The 22,387-nt window shown below is 44.9% G+C and overlaps 1 long non-coding RNA gene across 1 annotated transcript in view; it reads right to left on the reverse strand.

Annotated features, from left to right (window-relative positions):
- The window catches only part of LOC103349733 (uncharacterized), a 79,647-nt gene extending 73,679 nt beyond the window's left edge, over positions 1 to 5,968 (reverse strand). The window contains exon 1 of the long non-coding RNA XR_016214639.1: positions 5,939 to 5,968. This is a non-coding gene — a long non-coding RNA (uncharacterized LOC103349733). The remainder of the gene's footprint in view (positions 1 to 5,938) is intronic.
- Positions 5,969 to 22,387: the final 16,419 nt, after the last annotated feature.

Genomic DNA, 22,387 nt, shown 5'->3' on the forward strand with positions numbered 1-22,387 from the left:
ATCTCTCCCTCTCTCTTTAACTCTAACTTTCAAATAAATAAATAAATAATCTTAACAAAAATAAAGAAGAAACTCCATAACAAATTCACCTGGGAATTATTCAGGGTCCTACTTAGGGAACTAAGTAAAAAATATCCCAGAGTTGAGTGGTATTTTGTTTCCCTCTTTCCTTCTTAAACCACCCCTCCCCTCAAGTCGCTCTTGTACACTGCAATTTTAGATCACTTATGAAATTGCTAATGTGTACTTTAGCCTACACATTAAAGTCTGGTTTGCACTTATGCATATTAAAACACATCACTAAATACTCATCTGACAAGCTATATTTTAAACCTCAAACTAGGTTTCATTGTGCCTGGATGCATTTTTAATAAGCCTACTAAATTTCAGTCGGACTGAAGAATGGCTGGCAATGATAACCGGATGGGGGAGGGGGAGGCTCTCCCTTTCTTTCCCCCACAGCTTGCTTTCACTTGGGGGACGCAGGGGTTGGCAGCTCCTGTGGCACATGGCTCTTGGGCACTTTCAGGAAAAGATTTCCAACCTGATCTCAATGCTGCAAGTGAGGTTTGAGAGATCACAGGCTTCCCCTCCCAGAACCTGCTTTGTACCGGGACCTCAGCAAATTCCATGAGCGTCCGTCATTCCCTCTCAGCCTGGGCCTTCGGGTGCCTTTTCCTGCAGATGCTATACAGGTGCCTCAGCTCAGGGAAGGGGAACAGCCATCTTTCGAGGGCCTGGGTAACACCAAGCTTTCACATCAACTATCTCATTTAACTCTGCAAACAACACCGCAGCACTTCTGGGGGTAAGGAAACTGGGCCCAGGGTAATACAAAGTCACACACTCATCGGTTTCCAGCACAGTTCCAGGCTGCCTTTCTTACCAACATTTTTTTTTTTTGCCACTTCTGTACTCTGCTTCCGCCAACAGGCCCCTCCTCACTGTCTCCTGACTGTGTCCATCAGACTCCTCCCCTGGAGCCTTGCCCCTCCGTGTTCCACATCCTATCATCTTCAAGGCTTGGCTCAAGTTCCCCCTCTCCCACAAAGCATTCTCATATCCCCATGCCTCGTCCTCTTCTGACTCCCAATTATTGTACCACTACTCACTGAACATGTGCAGGCACTGCCTGGCATGGAGCATGTGTCCAGCCTCCTCCATTAAGCAGTAAACTCCCTGAGGGTGGACTGTGTCCTACTCCTCATTAATTTACTGCAATGCCCAGCAGGATTGAGAGATGGAAACTGTTTGATTCTCTCAGTCATCAAGAGATGGACATTCTCAGCCCAAAACACATATCCTCTTTCCCAGTTTCTGCGTGTCTCTTTTCCTTGGAGAAGTCTGAAGGGGCTCCCCATCACTCCAGCCTGCCCTGAACAGGTGAGCCTGCACTCACAAAGGGCATTCCTGCTACTACACCATTCTCCTAGATTCAGCCCGCTTCCTGTCCTTTGCAGCTAGAAGATGAAACAGCTCTTTTCCCCTTTACATGTCTAATGACATTGCTTTGCTCAGACAGGGACTTTGGGGAAAGTCATGGCAAGTGAAGTGTGGCTGCTGATTCAGAGAAAGAGCAGGCTGTGCCCTGTCCCCAGGTGTCTGCTACCTGCTGAGGTGGTGCTTTGTAGGTGGCGTTGACAGGAAGAAGAACCTCAGTGGCATTAAGCACCCACACGAGAGGACAGGTAGGACAGGGGACATGGGTGAGAGGCACAGTTGCTGGCATCTTGTATAAGACTCTGAGGTCCCCAATCATGTCCCTGGATCTGATACTGTTTTTTTCTTCTTTCCTTTTGTGTTCAAAATTGCTATGATTTTGGCTTTTTCTCTGTTTTAGACTAGGTGGTTCACTAATATGTAGCAGTAAAAATCTTTGTTTTCTTCTCTGATTTTCTACTCTACAACTTCCATAGCTATTTATTTATTTATTTGGAGAAGTATGTGTCAGGGAGGAAAACAGGGATCAGTCAGTGAAATTTCTGGCCTTGGTTTTCCAAAATCCTATGTTCTTTGAAGACCCAAGTGGGCTTATGAAGGAGATTAAAGGAGAGACAATTCTTTGAAGAGCTTGAGGGTTTGGAGAGAATGGAGGCTCCCCCTAAGAACAGAGAGTCCTCCAGGCCCAGACAGAGAAGGGGGAGGCAGTAAGAATCCAGAGAGGAATGATAAGGAGCTCACGTACTTAAATGCTGGAAAGAATCAGGAAGATGCCATAAATGAGTAAAGTTGATGGGAGTGGATGGGATTGCATACACCTGAGGTTATATGCATCAACTGCATTATTTTTTTTTAATTTGTTTTCATTATATTTGAGAGTCAGAGAGAGACAGAGAGAGACAGAGACAGACAGGGTGAGATCTTCCTTCCACTAGGTCCATCCCCAAATGCTCACAACAGCCAGCCCTGGGCCAGGCCAAACCCAGGAACCTGGAACTTCACCAAGGTCTTCCATATAGGTGAAAGGGACCCAAGTATTTGGGCCACCACTGCCACCTCCCAGGATGCACATTTGCAGGAAGCTGGACCAGAAGCAGAGAAGCCGGGGCTCAAATCTGGCCCTTGGAGTTGGGGTGCACCTGTCTCAAATGGCACTCAAACACCCACCCCTCAAGTATGCTAATTTAGTTAAGAAATGTAAACGCTACTGGTCAAATAAACCCATCCCTAGGCTTAGTTCCCTCCATTGACATCTTGGAGTCCAGCTAGTTATGATGACCTGTGGAATTTTGTATCTCAAGCAAGAAATAAAAGCTACAGAGAACCACTAGTTCCAAAATGGCTCTGTAGACAGTGAGACAGTTATCAGGTGACCAGGCACAGTTGTGTGGCTGGGGAGCTTAAGCATTATGTGTCCTGGAAGACACTTCTTCTAAAGAACAAGAGTCACTTCCTGCAGCTGGTGGGAAGAAGCAGGGAAAATCAGAAGAATTCTAAAGGATGGGTAGGATGTTAGTGACAAATGTGTGGTTGGGAGGGTGCTCCGAAGGAGCAGACAGCAGGGATTCAAAACGCAAACTTAAGAAAGCACCCTTTGCTCTGTACAGAGTGAGCCATGCCATTTGACTGTATGTCAGAGACATGAAAAGAGCTAAGCTTGCAGAGATAGCTGGAATCAGTTAATATTTGTGTTATTTGCATCACACACCAGTTTTTGAGCCTTTGTTTCCCCACTTGCAATGTTACTAAATCACTTACCCTCTCTAGGAATCTGTAGCATCACATGTGAAGTGATCGTGAAGACTAAATGAGATACCCCATGTAAGAGCCTGACCCAGAGAGAGCCATCAATATGCAATGAGCAAGTTGGTTCCCTAAACTGGAATTAGGTCCCAGATGACAAAGGGCCCAACAAGAGTGCTGATGTGCCATGGATCAGGGCTCCTTCCACTCCCCCTCACACCAGAACTGTAGTGTGGAGGTAGGTAGAGGAAGAGACATCGTAGCTCTGAAGGAGGGAATTGGACCATTCCTTGCTCTCCTGCCTTTCCCTCACACGCATGCTTGGGGAGCTGGGCATTTTTTTTTTTTTTAAGATTTTTTTATTTATTTGAAAGTCAGAGTTACACAGAGAGAGAAAGAAAGGCAGAGATAGAGAGGTCTTCCATCCATTGGTTCACTCCCCAATTGGCTGCAATGGCCAGAGCTGTGCCGACCCGAAGCCAGGAGCAGAGAGCTGGATCGGAAGTGGAACAGCCAGGACTCAAACCGGCACCCATATGGGATGCTGGCACTGCAGGCGGTAGCTTTACCCACTCCGCCACAGCACCAGCCTCCAGGAGCTGGGCATTCTAAACCAGGTGAGCACACATGGCTATGCCTCTGTTTCACAATGTCTCAGGCCAATAAATATCAGAGGAAATATCTCACATGGAAACTGCTAGAAATACTGCACTTTTGTAAATCTGTATAGGCATATGCTGTCATCATGGCCTGTCATAACAACAAGCACATTTGGGGCCAGCGCTGCAGCATAGGGGGTAAAGCCGCCATGTGGGGTTCCTGCTAGAAGAGGCTGTCTATGAGCAGGCAGCCCCTCATCAGGCAGCAGATCTGCTAGCACCTTGGACTGCAACTTCCCAGCCTCTAGAAGTGTGAGAAACAAATTTCTGTTGTGTATAAGCCACGCAGGCCATCATATTTTGTTAGAGCAGCTGGATCAGACTAAGAAAGTCCTATTCTACATACTATTTTTATTATCTTCATTTTATAGATGAGAAAACTAAAGCACAGATTGTTCAGTGATTTACCAGTTAGACCATAGACCATAAAACAGACCTGGATGCAAACAACACAGGAACACAGGCAGAGCAATTAATTTTATCCAAACAAAGGTAAGGAATGCATCAGGTGTAATTACATATCTTGGTCAAGAAGAATCAGTGGAATTTCACCTGGCAAAGATGAGAGAGAGAGAAATGGAGAGCCCAGGGACTAGCAGGAGCAAACATCCAGAGATGTGGCCTAACCAGGGACCTGGAAGGAGTCTTGGTGAAAACAACAAGCCCATGCAGGTGAAAATAAAGGATCAGGGCACAGGTGTGCCCTAAAGCTCATTTAAGTTCTTCTTTTTGAAAAAGAACATTTCATTATTTAAAAGGCATAGTGGCAGGCAGAGTGGGAGAGATGGAGATCCTTTACTTTACTCCATCCAGGTGTGTGGCAGCAGCCCACATACTTGGTCCATCTTCTGATGCCTTCCCACGTGCATTAGCAGGGAGCAGAATCAGAAGCAAAGCACTCAGCACTCAAACGAGCACTAGGATGTGGGATGCCGGTGTCAGAGGTGGCAGCTGAATCCGCTGCACCACTCCACCAGTCCCTCCTGTAAGTTCTTAGTCCTGCGATTTACCTAAAAACTGTATCACCAATTCTTCTTTTAAGGACATCGTGCAATGCTTGTTTCCACATTAGCAATCATGCTGCCATTCAAGGAGGTGTCTATCTCTCTATCCCATCACCCCAAACAGTTGTCCTTTAGGCAGTTCACATGATGTGTGGCTCCTTTCTATGTACATAGGTTACATCCCTGGTTCCCCTGAACGAACCTGTAGACAGGAACTCAGTGTGCAGCATCCTGCTTGTTCCCACTGCACCGCCTTGGTCGTGCCTGCAGTCTCTGCTTTCTCCAATCCATGACTGTCTTCCTGATGGCATGACTCTAGTCATTCAGATTTCCCAAGCCTGGCTCCTCCTCAACAACCATTATGCCCAGCACAACATCTGTCCCTGTTAGCACAGTACCTACTATGCTTCTCCATCTTTTACCATCTGACCTTAAGCTCCTCGCCTGCCACTCCATCCCCTCCATCCTCTGCCTGTTTATCCTAAGCTGCAGCTCACAGCAAGCTGCTCCTTACCCAGAGAGTACTCACCTGCTGCCTGAATTGTCAGCCTGTCTGACAGCTCCAGACAGCCCGTCATTCCTTCCTCCCACAGCTCCCTGCTCTAACTGTGTGCTGTACCCACATCACCCAGCTTTGTCTGATACACCAAGATCTTTTTCTCCAAGGTTCACCTGGGCCTGCTTTTCTTACAAATGTTCAGTCACCAAAAGCACAGAAACCTGGTGACCATTTAAAAACCGGGCCTGTACAGGTATAAATGCTGACACAGGTAGGTGATCATTACCTACAAGAAATGTACAGGATTTTGTCAGCAATTATTCCATAATGTTGTTAAGGTTAATTTCTCAACTCATTCACCAAATACATATTGAGTGTTTTCCCTCATACACTAGTCACCACGGTAGAGTAATAAGCAAAACAGCGGGGAGGAAGCCACTATTATGGAAAATAGGAAATCCATGCAGAATTTTTTCAAAAACATTTTCCATGATCATTTGGAAGATGCTTTGTAAAATATTCCAGGTGGAAAAATGGACAAAACATGAGAAAAGGAATAAATGCAACCAGGAAAGGCTCTGATAAGGTCTCACCAGCAAAAACTCGTCATCGGGAAAGGTCATCGTTGGAAGGAGCTGCTTAGATCGAGTAGTGAAGAATGGCCCCTGCAAGGGTGGGACACTCGAGCTGACCCCTGGTGAATGTGCAGGAGCCAGCTGTGAGGAGGGCAGGGACAAGAGTCTTCTAGGCCAAAGGAACAGGAAGTGCAAGGACCCAGAGACGGGAAAGGATTCTGTGAGTATTTGGAACAAAAGGAACAAAGTGTGGCTACTGTGTAAGTTAGAAATGAGGAGAGACAGGGCCATCATAAAGATTAAGTGAAAGGAAACATGTAAAGTACCTGAGGAGATTGGTCAAAAATGCAGTAGTCCTTCCTCCCCCGCCCCTTCTTCTTCTTCTTCTTCCTCCTCTTCATCATGATCATCATCATCATCACAGTTTTGAGTGATTGGAGACAGATCTTGCAGGTCACTGCAGCCCATGATAAGAAATTTGGGTTTTCATACGAAAACAATTGAAAGTAATTGATAGACGTTTACTGGGTAAGTGACATGATCTAATTTATTGTTTTAAAGATACCCTGGCTGCACCAGACAAGAGGATTACAGCAGGGCACAGAAGAATCAAGGAATGATTTAGTGGGACTTTATAATAATCTAGATTAGAATTTAGCAGCACAAATGTTTAAACACTCTTCTATTATTTTGATCTTAAAGTACTTCATAACAATGAAATCCTTTGTGCTTCTTAAACTACTACACACTTTTAAAAAATACTTATTTATTTGAAAGGCAAACTTACAGAGAGAGAGAGAGAGAGGGAGAGAGAGAGAGAATGAGAGAAAAAGAATCTTCCACCCCCTGATTCACACCCCCAGCTGGCCACAAGAGTCAGGGCTGAGCCAAGTCAAAGCCAGTAGCAACTCTATCCAGGTTTCCTCATGGGTGGCAGTGGCCCGAGTGCTTGGACCATTTTCTGTTGTTTTCCAAGGCACATTATCAGGGAGCCTGAGCTCTAAGTACACTAGCCATGTGTCATTCTGGGGGTTACTTTACCTCTCTACACTTCTGTGTCCTTTCCTGTGAAGGGCAGCTGTCGAGAGAAGTATATAATCCACTACTTAGAGCAATGCCTGAAACCAAGAAAATGTGATACATTTGAAACCTCAAATAGGATACAATTTTTGTCCTGAGCAGCACTGGCATCAAGACCAAAGTGTTGGTTTGGGTTAATAAGAAACAAGATTAATAATGAGATGACACAAAGCCTGGATGATCTGGCATCCTGTGAACTGCGGAGGCTTAATCTCAACCCAGCAGAGAGGTGTCTGGTATTCAAAAAAGCAACTCACATTGGCAGCCCCTGCCGCAACTCCAGGACCTTGGATGGGTCCCTGCTGTAGGGCATTGGTTTGGGAATGATTCAGAGCATGCTGTGACTGGACCATCTTCAAGAAGCCAGTTACTCTGCATTTGGCTGGAGGGAGGCGTGGGTGGCTACCGCTGCCAATTTCAGTTGGGCATCAGCCACGTGTTGGCAGCAAGCTCTGGGAAAATATGACCTCTTATTTCACTATATTCTGCACAACCCATCTGCAGAGCTGTTTTTTGGCCTCCACCACAAAGCTGGTTCCGAGCAATGAAGCAGTGGCTGCTGTGTGAGATTGATCCATTAACCTGGGTTCTACCCAGGTGGTTTAGTGGCAGGCAGGATACCGCTGCCCACCTGACCTCTCACCACTAACCCAGTTGGAATATGGTGCCTTCCCAGCACTTTCCCTTGTTGGCATGATAATACGATGGATCTAACATGCTGAAAACAAGACTCAAGAGCCAACCTATCACCCTTCCCCTCACTCCAATCCCTCACCTCTCCCAAACTATCAAAATATGTCACACTTTAGAACACTCAACCAGAGAAGCCCAGCAGAAAGTCAAGGTGATGTGCCAAGCTGCTTGGCCCTTGACACATCAAATTCCTCAATTGCACTCAAATGGTATCTGACACATTTCTATAGCATGACATTTTTACATAAAACTGAATATGATTATGGAATTAACCTCTCATTTCTAATCCTGCCTCACACCTAGCTCAGTGATAGGATCTGTTACTCTTTCAATTGCTGTTACTTCTTTTTATTTACATAAAATATTCATTTTAATTGACATCTTATCATATATTTTATCTTTATTATAGGGAAGCAGAATATCATGGTGATTAATGCCTACCTGATGAAGTCTGGTTGCTTGGGTTGCAATCGTAGCCTTTATACTTAGCAACTGGAAAACTGGAATAAGTGATACAACCTCTGGGTCCCTCAGTTGCCTTATTTGTAAGAAGAGTATAAATGGGGTCTTTATGAAGTGCAAATGAGATCCTGCGAAATGCTTAGAGGTCTACCAGGAAGGTAGGAAGCAGTCAAGAAATGTTTGCTAACAATGTGCTGTCCCCAAAGCCTCTGATCAGTTCCTCATTGCCTTGTTTCATTCTTCAGCTCTACTTATTGCAAATATAGCAGGTATGTATTTCATTCATTTATCAGACATTTTAATGAAAAGTTAAGTACTAGTCAAGGTTTTTCAGAGAAACAGGACCAATCTGATGTGGAACTACATGTAGATTTTTTTTTCCTTTTGGTAAGAATTGGTTCACACAATTCTGGATGCTGAGAAATCTCTTGAGTTACCACCTGCAAGCTGGACAACCAGAGAAGTCAAGGATCTAACTCGGTCCTGATCCAAGAACCAGAAGTATCAGTGTCCAGGGCTGGAGAATATGAATGTCCCAGCTTCAGCAGAGAGCAAATTCTTAGATTTTCCATCTCTTTGTTCTGTTCAGGCCCTCAAACATATTGGAACATGCACAACCACATGGATAAAGATAATCTTCTTTAGTTAGTCCACTGATTAAATCATCATTCTCTTCCAGAAATACCCCCAGAGACACACCCAGAAACAGTGCTAGAACAGCTATCTGGGCATCCCATAGCCTGGTCACCTTGACATCTAAAATTAACCACCACAGTAAGAATAAAAATAATATTCAGCAGTGGCACTTAATATGTATTTAGTATTTTCATGTGCCAAGCTCTACATCTAGTTACTTATATAAATTAACTCACTTAATCTTCATAAGTAATGGATTGCAAATTCTGGAAATAAAGTAATGTTGGTGCAAGACTCAAGTTTTCATTAGCCTGAAATAACAATGTTGGAAAGCATTTTTCTTTCTCTCTCTCTTTTTATTTTTTAAAGATTTATTTATTTGGAAGGCAGAGTTATAGAGAGGTAGGGGCAGAGGCAGAGAGAGAGAGATCTTCCATCTACTGGTTCACTCCCCAAATGCTCTCAACAACTGCTGGGCTTATCCGAAGCCAGGAGCCAGGAGCTTCTTCCAGGTCTCTGATGTGACTGCAGGGGCCCAAGGACTTGGGCCATCTTCCACTGCTTTCCTAGGCCATAGCAGAGAGCTGGATTGGAAGTGGAGCAGCCAGGACTTGAACCGGCACCCATCTGGGATGCCAGCACTGCAGGCGGTGGCTTTACCCGCAATGCCATAGCACCAGCCCCAGCATTTTTCTTAAAGATATTTATGTTTAAAGGAATTTATCCTTTCTAGTTTTTGGCATTAAATATTCTTTTGTTTGTAGTGATAGTAGATGATAGTTTTTTGGGGGGACATCCTAGCTTGGAAAAATCAAAGATGTGTAACTCTGTTAGTCACTAGAATTTGTTTGCCCATTAAATCCAAAAGTCTAAAATATTTCCCTAATCATAACTCTGTAGTGTGGATAAAATTATTTCCATTTTGGGCAGGAGGGAGGGTAGGGTGGAAAATATCACTGTGTTTCTGAATCTGTATATATGAAATACATGAAACTTGTATACCTTAAATAAAAATTTCTTCAAATAGGAAAAAATTATTCCCATTTTACAGATGAGAGGTTAAGGCCCAGAGAGATTACATGATTTGCCCAGCTAATAAAAGGCAGGTCTGGGTGGGACCTCAGAGTCCTACTTCTTAAGTCTTTAATGGCATGTATTGAGTACCTACTGCATGTAGAACACACATCTCACTTCCACTGCCCTGCAAGGAGGTGGGATTCTCCATTTCCCAAATAATGAGCCTCGAGGAGATTAAATACTGTACTTGCCGTGTCTGAAAATAAGATAACAAGACAGCAGTACAGAACTCTGATTCAAACTTCTGTTCTCTGCACATACTATGCAGCTGACAGAGTTAAGTCAATCAAGAAACTCACGAACATAGCCACGAGACAATTTATTATGATGTCCTGATAAGCACTGTACTTAGGGGTATCTAAGGAAAAAAAAGTTAATTCTGGGCCCTTTGCAGACATTTCCAAAAACACTGTAATATCTGCTATATGTCTTTTTAAAATCCATTATGTCCCATCATCCTATGAAGACTAAAATTGAGCTATAAATACACCATTTATGGTAACTTTGAAATAAATACTGTGTCACTGAAATATTTGCAGAATTGAAAACTTGGAACTTAATAGGTTAATAAATCCCGAGTCCTTTTCTGAACGTTTGACAGGAACATTTTTCCCATTAATAGCACATTTCGTGTATTATAATGTGATGTCCTGATTAGCTCACTTAGTGACGATTTTCTGAGATCATCTAGGCTAACACATTTTGTATTTGAGGTTGAAAAAGATTTTTAATTTAAAAAAGGAAGAAGTTTAAATCCTGTAGCTTCTATTGTAGCCAAAAGCAACAAACCATTTCTTTTTGTGTTTTCAACTGGGCTGATTTGGACCTTTGGCAAGGGCCTAAAAGGAAGTTGATTCTATGGAGGGAAGTTGGCCTAACAGTTAAGACACCAGTAGGATCCTTGATGGGAGTACCTGGGTTCAGCGCTCACTGTGGCTCCTGATTCCAGCTTCTTGATCACTCAGATCCCAGGAGGCAGCGGTGATGGCTCAAGTCATTGGGTTCCTGTTACCATAGGGGAAATTGAGATTGCTTCCCTGCCCATGATAGGCATTTGGGAAGAACTTCAGGGATAGGAGTGCTCTCTGTCTAAATAATTTCTTAAAATGAATTTGATTCTGCACCCCTTCCCCGGCCTCAGCTTTGTGTTCAGATTTTTGTCTAATAATTTGTAAATAATGATGTAGGAGAAAATATAAAGCAAATGGCAAATGAAGATTAAATTACACAGGGGGCAGGGAGCATAAAGGCCAAATTTCACTGTAAGCCCCCAAACAGGTAGCAAGTGAAATGTTTCAGGCCAGCTCCTTCTCTCCAAATTGCACTGTGGAGGCTGAGTCAGACACGCAGAGCCCAGGGAACTCTTGCTGACGTCAGTGCCCATTTGGAGAACAGGCTATTAAAGCCGCGGTCAGGCAGGCAGCCTGCGCAGCAAGTTGTGCCCTTGGATTTTGCCTTTGAGGGTTAATACATCACTGTGTTTTCCAAAGTGTAGGCAGCCAGCTGGCGTCCAACATATCAGGAATTGTCAAGTCCCAACCTTTGGGGGGGGGGGGCTATGTTTTCTGTCCTGTCCTTACAGGGCACAGGCTTCTGCAATTTATAGTGTCCTTGAACTTTGTACATTCAAGGTAAATGATCCCCTAATCCAAGACTTACAGCCTGGCCTTTCGTCATCCTGTAGACCTATTTTTTTCTCTTGATCCATCTCCTAGGGTCCAGTCACTCTTTTTAACTGATGTTTGTCAGTCAATTTTGTACGAGCAAGATACAGATATGTGGGAAAGCCACCACAGACATGCATGATCCAGGTGTTAGTCAATCAAATCAATAGCACTAGTGAATGTGCAATACCAAATGGGGATTAACAGTGAGTGAAAAAGGAAGCTGTTCTAGAGTGAGGAGCCAGGAATGAGGATGGTGAGGAAGAGGTTTCTAAGCAAAGGCTGGGCTGTGGGAGGGACTGAGAGAAGGCTTCACAGAGAGATGAGAATTGGGAGTGGACAGGACCATACCAGGTGGGGCCATGAGGGCCTATTTGAGCATTTGATCATTATCCAGAACCACAGCATCTTTGGAGGGTCCAAAGCACAGATGTGCCTTAATTTTTTTATTTTTTTATTTTTTTTGACAGGCAGTGTTAGTGAGAAAGAAAAACAGAAAGAAAGGTCTTCCTTTTTCGTTGGTTCACTCCCCAAATGGCCGCCACGGCCGGCGCTGCACCGATCCGAAAGCCAGGAGCCAGGTGCTTCCCTCTGGTCTCCCATGTGGATGCAGGGCCCAAGGAGCCTTCCCAGGCCACAGCAGATAGCTGGACTGGAAGAGGAGCAACCAGGACTAGAACCTGGGGTGCTGGCACCGCAGGCGAAGGGTTAGCCAAGTGAGCTGTGGCACCGGCCTCAGATGTGCCTTTGAGAAAGATGACCTAATAGTGGTAATGGCCTGACAGAGAACAGCAGGGGTGGGGAAGGAAGTCAGATCACACGTAGGAAGACCAATCAGGAGGATATCTGACTGACCACACCACATGCTAGTGAAGATGTGGAACCACAGCAATTCCCATTGCTGATGGGAATGCAAAATGGTACAGGCACTTTGGAAGTTCAGCAAGCAAAATCAAATACCTGGCCTGGAAGAGGGGCAACCAGGACAGAATCCGGCGCCCCGACCGGGACTAGAACCCGGTGTGCCAGCGCCGCAAGGTGGAGGATTAGCCTAGTGAGCCACGGCACCAGCCACAGTGGTAAAATTTTTTAAATATTTATTTAGTTTGTTCTTAGCCCTAAAAAAAAAAAGTTCACATTTCAGGTTATAAACTTACCTCAGTAGTGTAAATGAAATGGTTTTGAAAACAACAGGAGACCACAGCCAGGAAGTTCACTGATACTTGACTGGCCATGTCACCATTTGTTTGAAGGTAGTTTGGCAATGGCCACATTAAGATACCACTTTTTGCCTTTTAATTTACAGGCACATGTAAAATGCAGTAAGAACACTGGGGCCGGGTTCCCTCCCGGGACCCTCTGTGGCAATTCAGTCTTGGCCACAGGACCTTTGCAGAGCCTTTGAGACCCCTAAGTAAGAACGACTGTCCGAGCATGGGACTCAGACAGGCCAGAGCCGGAAACACAAACTGGATGGCCATCAGTTAGTCATAGACATTCAAGGTGGGCATAAGATCATCAAAGCCTGAGGTGTTTATACCTTGAAGGAGAAAGGGTTTGAGGTGCCTTTAGGAATTTCGTCACATTGTTTAGGAGAAGAGGATATTTAGAAAGCCTGAGGTGTGGGCATTTGGCTTAAGAGTTCTGATCTCATGCATTCCATACTGGAGTGCTTAAGTCTGAGTTCCAGCTCTGCTCTGGATTGCAGCTTCCCGCTAAAGCTCACTCTGGGAGGCAGCAGGTAAAGGCTCAGGACTTGGTTCCCCCGAACCCAGCGATTGTGCACATCTGGAGAGTGAACCAATGGATGGGATATTCTCTCTCTCTCTTTCTCTCTCTCTCTCTTTCCTTTTCTGCCTCTCAAGTAAATACATGAATACAATTTTTCTAAAAAAAAAAAAAAAAAAAGCAAAAGTGCTTAAGATGGATTTGCTATGAAATCATTCTCTCCTTTGTATGGGCTCCATCCAAAGCCATTTATTTTTATTTATTTTATTATTTTATTTATTTGAAAGACAGAGTTCCAGAGAGAGGTGGAGACAGAGAGAGAGAGAGATCTTCCATCCACTGGTTCACTCCTCAGATGGCCACAATGGCCGGAGCTGTGCTGATCGGAAGCCAGGAGCCAGGGGCTTCTTCCAGGCCTCCCATGTGGGTGCAGGGGCCCAAGGACTTGGGCCATCCTCCACTGCTTTCCCAGGCCATAGCAGAGGCTGGATCAGAAGAGGAGCAGCTGGGATTCCAACCGGCACCCATATTGGATGCCAGTGCTTCAGGTCAGGGCTTTAACTTGCTGCGCCACAGCACTGGCCCCCCAAAACCATTTATTTATAATTTTGTATTTTCGTAAAGACAGCCCTAAAGACCATGAAGGACATAGTTGTGCTCAGGCATTCTTAGAGGTAGGAGGAAATTTAGGAAAGTACACATCAAAGAGAAGCAACAAAATAGCATGCTTCATGTAAGAGGGACAGTTTCATAATGTTAAAGGCAGTGAATGACAAAGCAAGATGATGTTCAGAGGAGCAAGCATTTAGTCTAGTGGTGAAGACCCACATCCACAGTGGAGTACCTGGGTCTCATTTCTTCTTCCAGCACCTGACTCCAGTTTCCTGCTAATGCAGACCCTGGGAGAGAGCAGTGATGGCTCAAGTAACTGTGTTCCTACCACACAAACATGGAAGACTTGGACAGTCTCTGGCTCCAGGTTCTGGCCCTGGCCATTTCAGGTATTTGGAGAATGAACCAACAGTTGGGTTCTCTCTCTCTTCCTACATGTGCTTGTGTGTGTGTATTTGTGTGTGTGTCTACCTCTCAAATAAATAAATAATCATTTAAAAGATTTATTTTGTTTATCTGGAAGGCAGAGTTATGGAGAGAGAGAGAGAGAGAGAGAGAGAGAAAGAGAGAGAGAGATCATCCTTCTGCTTGTTCACTCCCCAAATGACCACAAGGCCAGAGCTAGGCCAGGCCTAGCCCAGGAGCCGGGAGATTCTTCCAGGTCTTCCACGTGCATTAAGGGATCCAAGCACTTGGGCCATCTTCCACTGCTTTCCCAGGAGCATTAGCAGGGAGTTCCTGGAAGTGGAGCAGCCAGGTCTTGAACTGGCTCCCATATGGAATGCTGGCACTGGGGGCAGCAGCTCAACCTTCTACTGACTCCAATAAATAAAAATTTTAAAAGATGTTCAAAATGTAGATCTGACAGGACTTAACACTATCTATTGGGAGGGAGGAGTGATGTGAGAGTGAGTTGAGGGTTGGTCTTGGAAGTGCCAGTTTGGGAGACAGGGGCGGGACTAATGCTGCAGCAGGAAGAGGCAGGATTGGTCCAGTTCTCCTTCTCAGGAACTCTCAGATCCACTGGGCCTCTGTCTCTCTTCTTCAAGTGAAACAAAGCTTTCTCTAGTCTTGTTACTTTCCCCTGAGCAACCACCACCCTCAGAAGCCTAGGTGTGGCGCCTCTTCCTGGTGTCATCCAGGCAGCTCAGAGGCATGTGCTCCAACCCCCTGCGCCCCATTCTTGAGACACCATCTCAGACAGCTGCTGCCTCCTCTCACAGGCTGCTCTTCATGGTCACCTAAGCATCCAATTTCTATGTCCCACTTCTCAGCCACATCTCTCCCATTCTACATGTGTGACACTGGATTTTTTTTTTAAGCCAAATGCTGAGCATTGTGTTTGTAGTACATTTTAGATGTGTGGCCTCCGTCCATCTCTATAGCTTTTAAAATGTTTCCCAGCCCCAATTATTAGCACATTGTTTCGTCAGAGTTAGCTGTACTGAGTGAAGGCGTGGTCTCCCACACAGCAGCCACAAGCAGGAAGGCTGGTGATGAATATCCCGTATGGTGGCTGGCAACGAGGGAGAGGCACGCACATGTTGTAGAGCATGTGCTTTGCTTGCAGGGAGTTGTAGTACAGCCAGGTGAGTGAGCATTTATACGCTGAATATGCTCCTTTTTTTTTTTTTTTTTTTTTGGACAGGCAGAGTGGACAGTGAGAGACAGAGAGAAAGGTCTTCCTTTGCCGTTGGTTCACCCCTCAGTGGCTGCCGTAGCCAGCGCACTGCCGCCAGCGCACCGTGCCAATCCGAAGGCAGGAGCCAGGTACTTATCCTGGCCTCCCATGGGGTGCAGGGCCCAAGGACTTGGGCCATCCTCCACTGCACTCCCTGGCCACAGCAGAGAGCTGGCCTGGAAGAGGGGCAACCGGGACAGAATCCGGCACCCCGCCCGGGACTAGAACCCGGTGTGCCGGCGCTGCAAGGCAGAGGATTAGCCTAGTGAGCCGTGGCATCGGCTGAATATGCTCCTTTTTAAAAAAATCTATTTATTCATTTGAAAGGCAAAGATAGAGAGAGAGAGAAAGGGAGGGGGGGAGAGAGAGAGAGAGAGGGCTTCCATCCACTGGTTAACTCCACAAATGGCTGCAATGGCCCGGTCTAGGCCAGGCCAAAGCCTGGAGCCAGGAGCTTTATCCAGGTCTCCCATGTAGGTGTCAGGGGCTCAAAGACTTGGGCCTCTTTCCCTGCTTTTCCAAGCTCATTATCAGGGAACTGGATTGGAAGTGGAGCAGCTGGGACTCAAACCAGTGCCCATATGGGGTGCTGATGCTGCAAACGGCGGCCTAACCTTCTATACCACAATGCTGGCCCCTGTATACATTCTTTAACTCACTCTCTAAATTGGAGCCACACGTTCCACCATGGGTAAACCTAAGAATATGGCACTGAGCCAAAACAAAAGCCAAGTTACAAAATGCATGCAGTATTATATTATTTATGTAAAGTTCTAAAACATGTTAAACAATACCATGAATTGTTCATAAATTCATACAGATGTGGTATAAAAATAAGCAAATACATTATAAATATCAGATTTAGGAGAGTGAGTGCCTCTGAGACAGAGGGAATACAATTGCACTGGAAAGGCATGCCCCGGAGGCTTCAACCGTATCTACAGAGGTCATAATTACTTTTAAGAGTCTGTGAAGCAAATAAAGCAAAGCCGCTAATATTTCACAAGAATGGATATCCATGAATTTATTTTATTATTCTCTATATTTTCTAGGTTCCTAAAACAATTTTTTAAAATTTCAGGTTTGCAATCTAGTGGGAGACTAATAAGTGATACAATAGAGGTATTGATAAAATATTACAGGAGTGTTGGAGAAGAAAAATAATTCTAGCAGAAGAATTCATGTTGCTAAGTAAAACATTCGGAGCAATATGGTCAAGGTATATGTCTGGTTGTGTCAGTTCAATAAACATTCATTGAGCCCCATGTGCTGGTTGGTAAAGCCCCAGTCATGAACATGGCAGAGTCTGTTCTGTCAAATCACACACATGAAGGGGAACAGACAATGAGGCCTGTTCCAGACAGTGCTGTGTTGGGATTAAGTAAAAGGTTCTGGGATGCCCATGTTTGCTGGGGTAATTGGGAAAATCTCCACAGAGGAGGAAGTAGTGAACCTAGACCTTAAGAAGTAAGTGTTGCCGGCTTCGCGACTCACTAGGCTAATCCTCTGCCTTGTGGCGCCGGCACACCGGGTTCTAGTCCCGGGTGGGGTGCCGGATTCTGTCCCGGTTGCCCCTCTTCCAAGCCAGCTCTCTGCTGTGGCCAGGGAGTGCAGTGCAGTGGAGGATGGCCCAAGTGCTTGGGCCCTGCACCCCATGGGAGACCAGGAGAAGTACCTGGCTCCTGCCATCGGATCAGCACGGTGCGCCGGCTGCAGTGCGCCGGCCGCGGCGGCCATTGGAGGGTGAACCAACGGCAAAGGAAGACCTTTCTCTCTGTCTCTCTCTCTCACTGTCCACTCTGCCTGTTAAAAAAAAAAAAAAAAAAAAAGTAAGTGTAGGGGGCCTTTGCTGGAGCAGCGGGTTAACACCCTGGCCTGAAGCGCTGGCATCCCATATGGGTGACAGTTCAAGCCCCACCTGCTCCTCTTCCCATCCAGCTCTCTGCTAAGAGCTGGGAAAGCAGTAGAAGATGGCCCAAGTCCTTGGGCCCCTGCACCCGTGTGGGAGACCCGGAGGAAGCTCCTGGCTTCTGATCCGCGCAGCTCCAGCCATTGCGGCCAGTTGGGGAGTGAACCATCAGATGAAAGACCTCTCTCTCTGCCTCTCCTCTCTCTCTGTAACTCTAACTTTCAAATAAATAAATAAATCTTAAAAAAAAAAAGAAAGTAAATAAATGTGGGGTAAGGGGCAAAACAGAGGACAGTGCGGCATAAAGGTGGAATTGTGAAAGCTCGAAGTGGCTAAAAACGAGAGCAACTGATTCGTGAACTAGCTCTGCATGGCGTGCCAAATGCTGCCTCTTTCCAAAAAGTACTTCATAAATGCATATTTTTTCTTTTCTAGGATTATACAGTATGTGCTTTTAACTCAGCATATTTTTAAAATTCATCCATTTTTGTTGCCTAGGTCAGTGGTTTGTGCCTTGATATTGATATTGATATTGATATTGATTATTAGCCCACTGTGTGGATTTATATTTTTATTTCTCATGGGGGAAGTAGCTATGAGAGAATTTGCTGCAGCACATGGTAATTGTGCAAGAAACTGATGATCAGTCCTCCAAAGTAGTTGTACCATTTTATATTTCCATAAACAGTATATGTGAATTCCAGTTATTCCATATCTTTGCCAACATTTGTGTAATCAGTCTTTAATTCTAGGTCTTATGTGGGTGCACAATGGTGTTTCATTCCTCAACTCTATTATCTGATGACTCGTGATGCTGAGCATCTTTTTTTTTTTTAAAGATCTATTTATTTGAAAGGCAGAATTACAGAGAGGCAGAGGCAGAGAGAGAGAGAGAAAGAGAGATCTTCCATCTGCTGGTTCACTTCTCAGATGGCTGCAACTGTTGGAGCTGTGCCAATCTGAAGCCAGGAGCCAGGGGCTTCTTCCAGGCCTTCCATGTGGGTACAGGGGCCCAAGGACTTGGGCCTTCCTCCACTGCTTTCCCAGGCCATAGCAGAGAGCTGGAGGAGAAGTGGAACGGCCAGGATTTGAACCACTACCCATATGGGACACTGGCTTCACAGGCAGTGGCTTAACCCGCTATGCCACAATGCTGTCCTCTGAGCATCTTTTCTTATGCTATTTGTATATATTCCTTCCAAAAAATATTGATTCAATCTTTTGGCTGCAACAGTTCTTTATGCATTTTGGGAGACTGAGAAGCCAGGAAAAGTATTAACTGAGATAAGGCATAGTGGAGAAAGAGCATCTTTAAAAGAGTAAAGAGGAAGGCTGGAGCCAAGCGTTCAGTTTTGAACCCCTTATGTTTGGAGAACATACAAAACATTTTGGTTGAGATGCAGGAGGAAAAGCCAGGCATGATTTCTGGAGCCCATGAGAGAGCAGCCCAAGAACAGATTGAGTTTCAAGGTATGGAGGCCTTGCTCACAGCATCAAATGTCACCAACAGGTCAAGGAAAATAAAGACAAAAAAAACTCAGATTTCTGCAGTGGTTTTTAAGCTGTGAACAACACCTGTTAGAAATAATTTTAGTGGGGCTTGACCAGTATATTAAAAAAAAAAAGAAAGAAAGTGTATTGCAAGTACTAAGATTAAGTGTCATTGATTGGGACATTTTTTTCTGTCATGTATGAGCACTATGCATTGGGTCACAGTGTAAAATAGCTCTTTCACTTTGGATTATGGGAAAAGACAAGGCTGGAGGGAGACAGGAAGCCACAGATCAGTCCCCAGTGTTGACGCAATAAATGTAGTGTCTGAGAATACAGAATCAGTCCGGTCTGGCTTTCAGCTCTGGCTTCTTCCTCTTTGTTAGATGTGTGATCTTGGCTAAGCTTTGGAAACACTCTCTAATTCTCACCTTTATTAAGTACATATTGGAAAAGATGATAATATTTACCTCAGAGGTCTGTTGGCAAGGCTACTTTTCTGCACACGTGGAATCCAGTGCCACCCTCTCAAAACAGACTCAACCTGAGTGAGAGTCTCAGTTGAGCCAATGGAGTCTGGACTTGATTCCAGCTCCTGGCTGCTCTGCTGGGCTGCCTGATACAATACAAGCTGCACATGCTTCTGCCTTATGAGGACCAAATGGAATTATGCTTGACAAGCACTCAGCACAATGACCAGAGTTGGGCAAGTGCTCCACAGCCGCCAACTGTCATCATTACTGTTGTTACTCTTGTTGGAACAGAAACCAAATACTATTAGATTAAGGAAATTGATGTAATGCATGAGAAAGACCCTTTAAAACTTTGGTTTGGTGGAAATGACCCAAATGTCCATTAAACGATAAATAAAATATCTTATATCCATATAATGGGATATTATTCACTCATGAAAAAAGTGGATAAGTGATCCATGCTACAAAGCAGATGAACCTACGTAAGAAGCTCATTAAAAGGGTCACACAAGTCGGTGCCATGGCTCACTAGGCTAATCCTCCGCCTTGCGGCACCGGCCCACCGGGTTCTAGTCCCGGTTGGGGCGCCGGATTCTGTCCCAGTTGCTCCTCTTCCAGGCCAGCTCTCTGCTGTGGCCAGGGAGTACAGTGGAGGATGGCCCAAGTCCTTGGGCCCTGAACCCCATGGGAGACCAGGAGAAGTACCTGGCTCCTCCCATCGGATCAGCGCGATGCACCGGCTGCAGCGCGCCGGCTGCGGCGGCCATTGAGGGGTGAACCAACGGCAAAGGAAGACCTTTCTCTCTGTCTCTCTCTCTCACTGTCCACTCTGCCTGTCAAAAAAAAAAAAAAAAAAAAAAAAAGGTCACACACACACACAGAATATGAACTATCCAGAGAAGTTAGTCAACAGAGGCAACAAGCAGACCAGTGATTTCGAGGGGCTGGAGAGAAGGAAGGAAGGAAGAGGGACTGCTGGTGGCTATGGGTTCCCTTAGGAACTGATGAAAATGTTCTGGAATGAGCTAGAGATGTTGGTTTTGCACGTTCAACATTGTGAATGTAGTAAATGCCACAACACTGTTCACTTTAAAATGGCTTAAGTGGTAGATTTTTATGGATATTTTACTACTAAAATTTTATAAGGCCCTGCTCAACATAAGGATGCTTCTCACAGCTCTTTTGTCATCTTCCCAAGCTGTCTCCCAAAAATGAAAGTTTTCTTGGAAGCCCAATGAGAAGGGCGAGTTCAACAGGGGTTGTGGAGCTGATGGGAGGTTTTCCCAAGATTGGGCAGGGATGAATGTGCTTGGAGCAGGAAGGGAGCCAGGAGAGAGGAAGGTGAATGAGCAAAGGGAACAATTTCTTCTGTGCAGAAAGCTTCCAGGGTCTCCCCATCCCCACCCCTGAACACAACTCTGAGTTCTGAAGCCTTCTTGAGGACCACGCTTCCTACTGAAAGGTGCTCAGGGCCAACCCAGGGTGACCTCGTTGGACCCTGAAACTATGAGGTGGGCACAGGTGGAACCCTCCTCCCTCCTAGAGGCACAGTGGGTTCTGTTGCTGTTTCTACCAGACCAGGAATAGCTGCCCAGATGATTAATAAATAGCCTCCTATCACTGCTTCTTTGGCAAGTGTTTGGCTTGGCCACTGGAGTTTGGGAGCTAAATAATTCTTTATTATAAACTGATTTCTAAGTACATGGTATTATTGGTATTAATAATTAGTCAATTTACTACTGTGAGTGCTATTGAGTGAAGCAACAATGTGTGTAATCTGAGATGATTTTTAAAACTCTGTGCATGGTGTTACAGGTATTTGAAGTCCTTCCAATATGCTGACTTTCTCAATTATTGCAGCTTAGAACAATTGGAAAGCTGCTCTGCATTCCCAGAAAGGGGCCATGTAAGCATCCTTCTCTTGGCTCCTCTCCTCCCCCAAACATGCTCAGCTCTCACTGTCCTAACTAATTTGGCCTTAGAATGAAAGCTAGTCTTCAAAAATTCTATAAATAAAATCATTAAAAGCAGGATATATTACAATGATCATGCCAGTAATGAATAAGTCTCATTCTAATCCACTTGAAAACATTTTGACAATATTACTAGTCAATGCTTTCTAAAAAACCTTATGCCATTCATGCAACACGTAATTTTTAAAATGTTTATTTATTTATTTTCATTTACTTGAAAGGTAGAGTGACAGAGAAACAGAGAGATTCTTCCAGCTGCTGGTTCACTCTCCAAATGCCTGTAACAACCAGGACTGCGCCAGGCTGAAGCCAGGAGCCTGGACCTCCATCTGGGTCTCCCACATGAGTGACAGAGGCCAAGCACTTGGTTCATCATCTGCTGCCTCTTGGGATGCATTAGCAACAAGCTGGATGCAAAGCAGAGGAGCCGGGACTTGAATCAGCCTTCTAATTTGGGTTGCTGTGTCCCAAGCTGCTGCATCACAATGCCTGCCCCCAACAATTTTTAAGGGCTGTGTAACAGTTGAAGAAGCTATGGATGTAAATAAAATATGAACATTGATCAAAGAACCATCAATATAGTAGAGGAAACAGACATAGAAACAAATATTTGCTTGCAAATTTAATACATATGAGGAAAAGCAATCAACTCAGCCTGGGATTGAGGCTTTTGATGAAGATATACGGGAGAGCTACCTAAAAATACTGCCTTCTGTGGCTAGTGTATACATTAGTTATATACGTAGACCCAACCCAATGAGAGATATGACTCAGCTACGTCAATGTACCTCAGACCCTCTCTGTTTAAACCACCACTGATTTTTTTTATTAGTATGACTGTTATTGCATTATTATTGATGCTTTTATTGACACATACCAGTATCTTTCCATCAACCTAAGGAAACACATAAGTGAAGAGCTTAGCAGCTTCTGTTGTCCTAGCAATTGTCTCAGGCTTGATGTTTGGAAGTTGGAGTTTTTGACCATC

The sequence above is a fragment of the Oryctolagus cuniculus genome, chromosome 1 (genome assembly GCF_051225735.1).
Source record: "Oryctolagus cuniculus isolate XC-2025 breed Fujian yellow rabbit chromosome 1, ASM5122573v1, whole genome shotgun sequence".
Classification (NCBI taxonomy): domain Eukaryota; kingdom Metazoa; phylum Chordata; class Mammalia; order Lagomorpha; family Leporidae; genus Oryctolagus; species Oryctolagus cuniculus.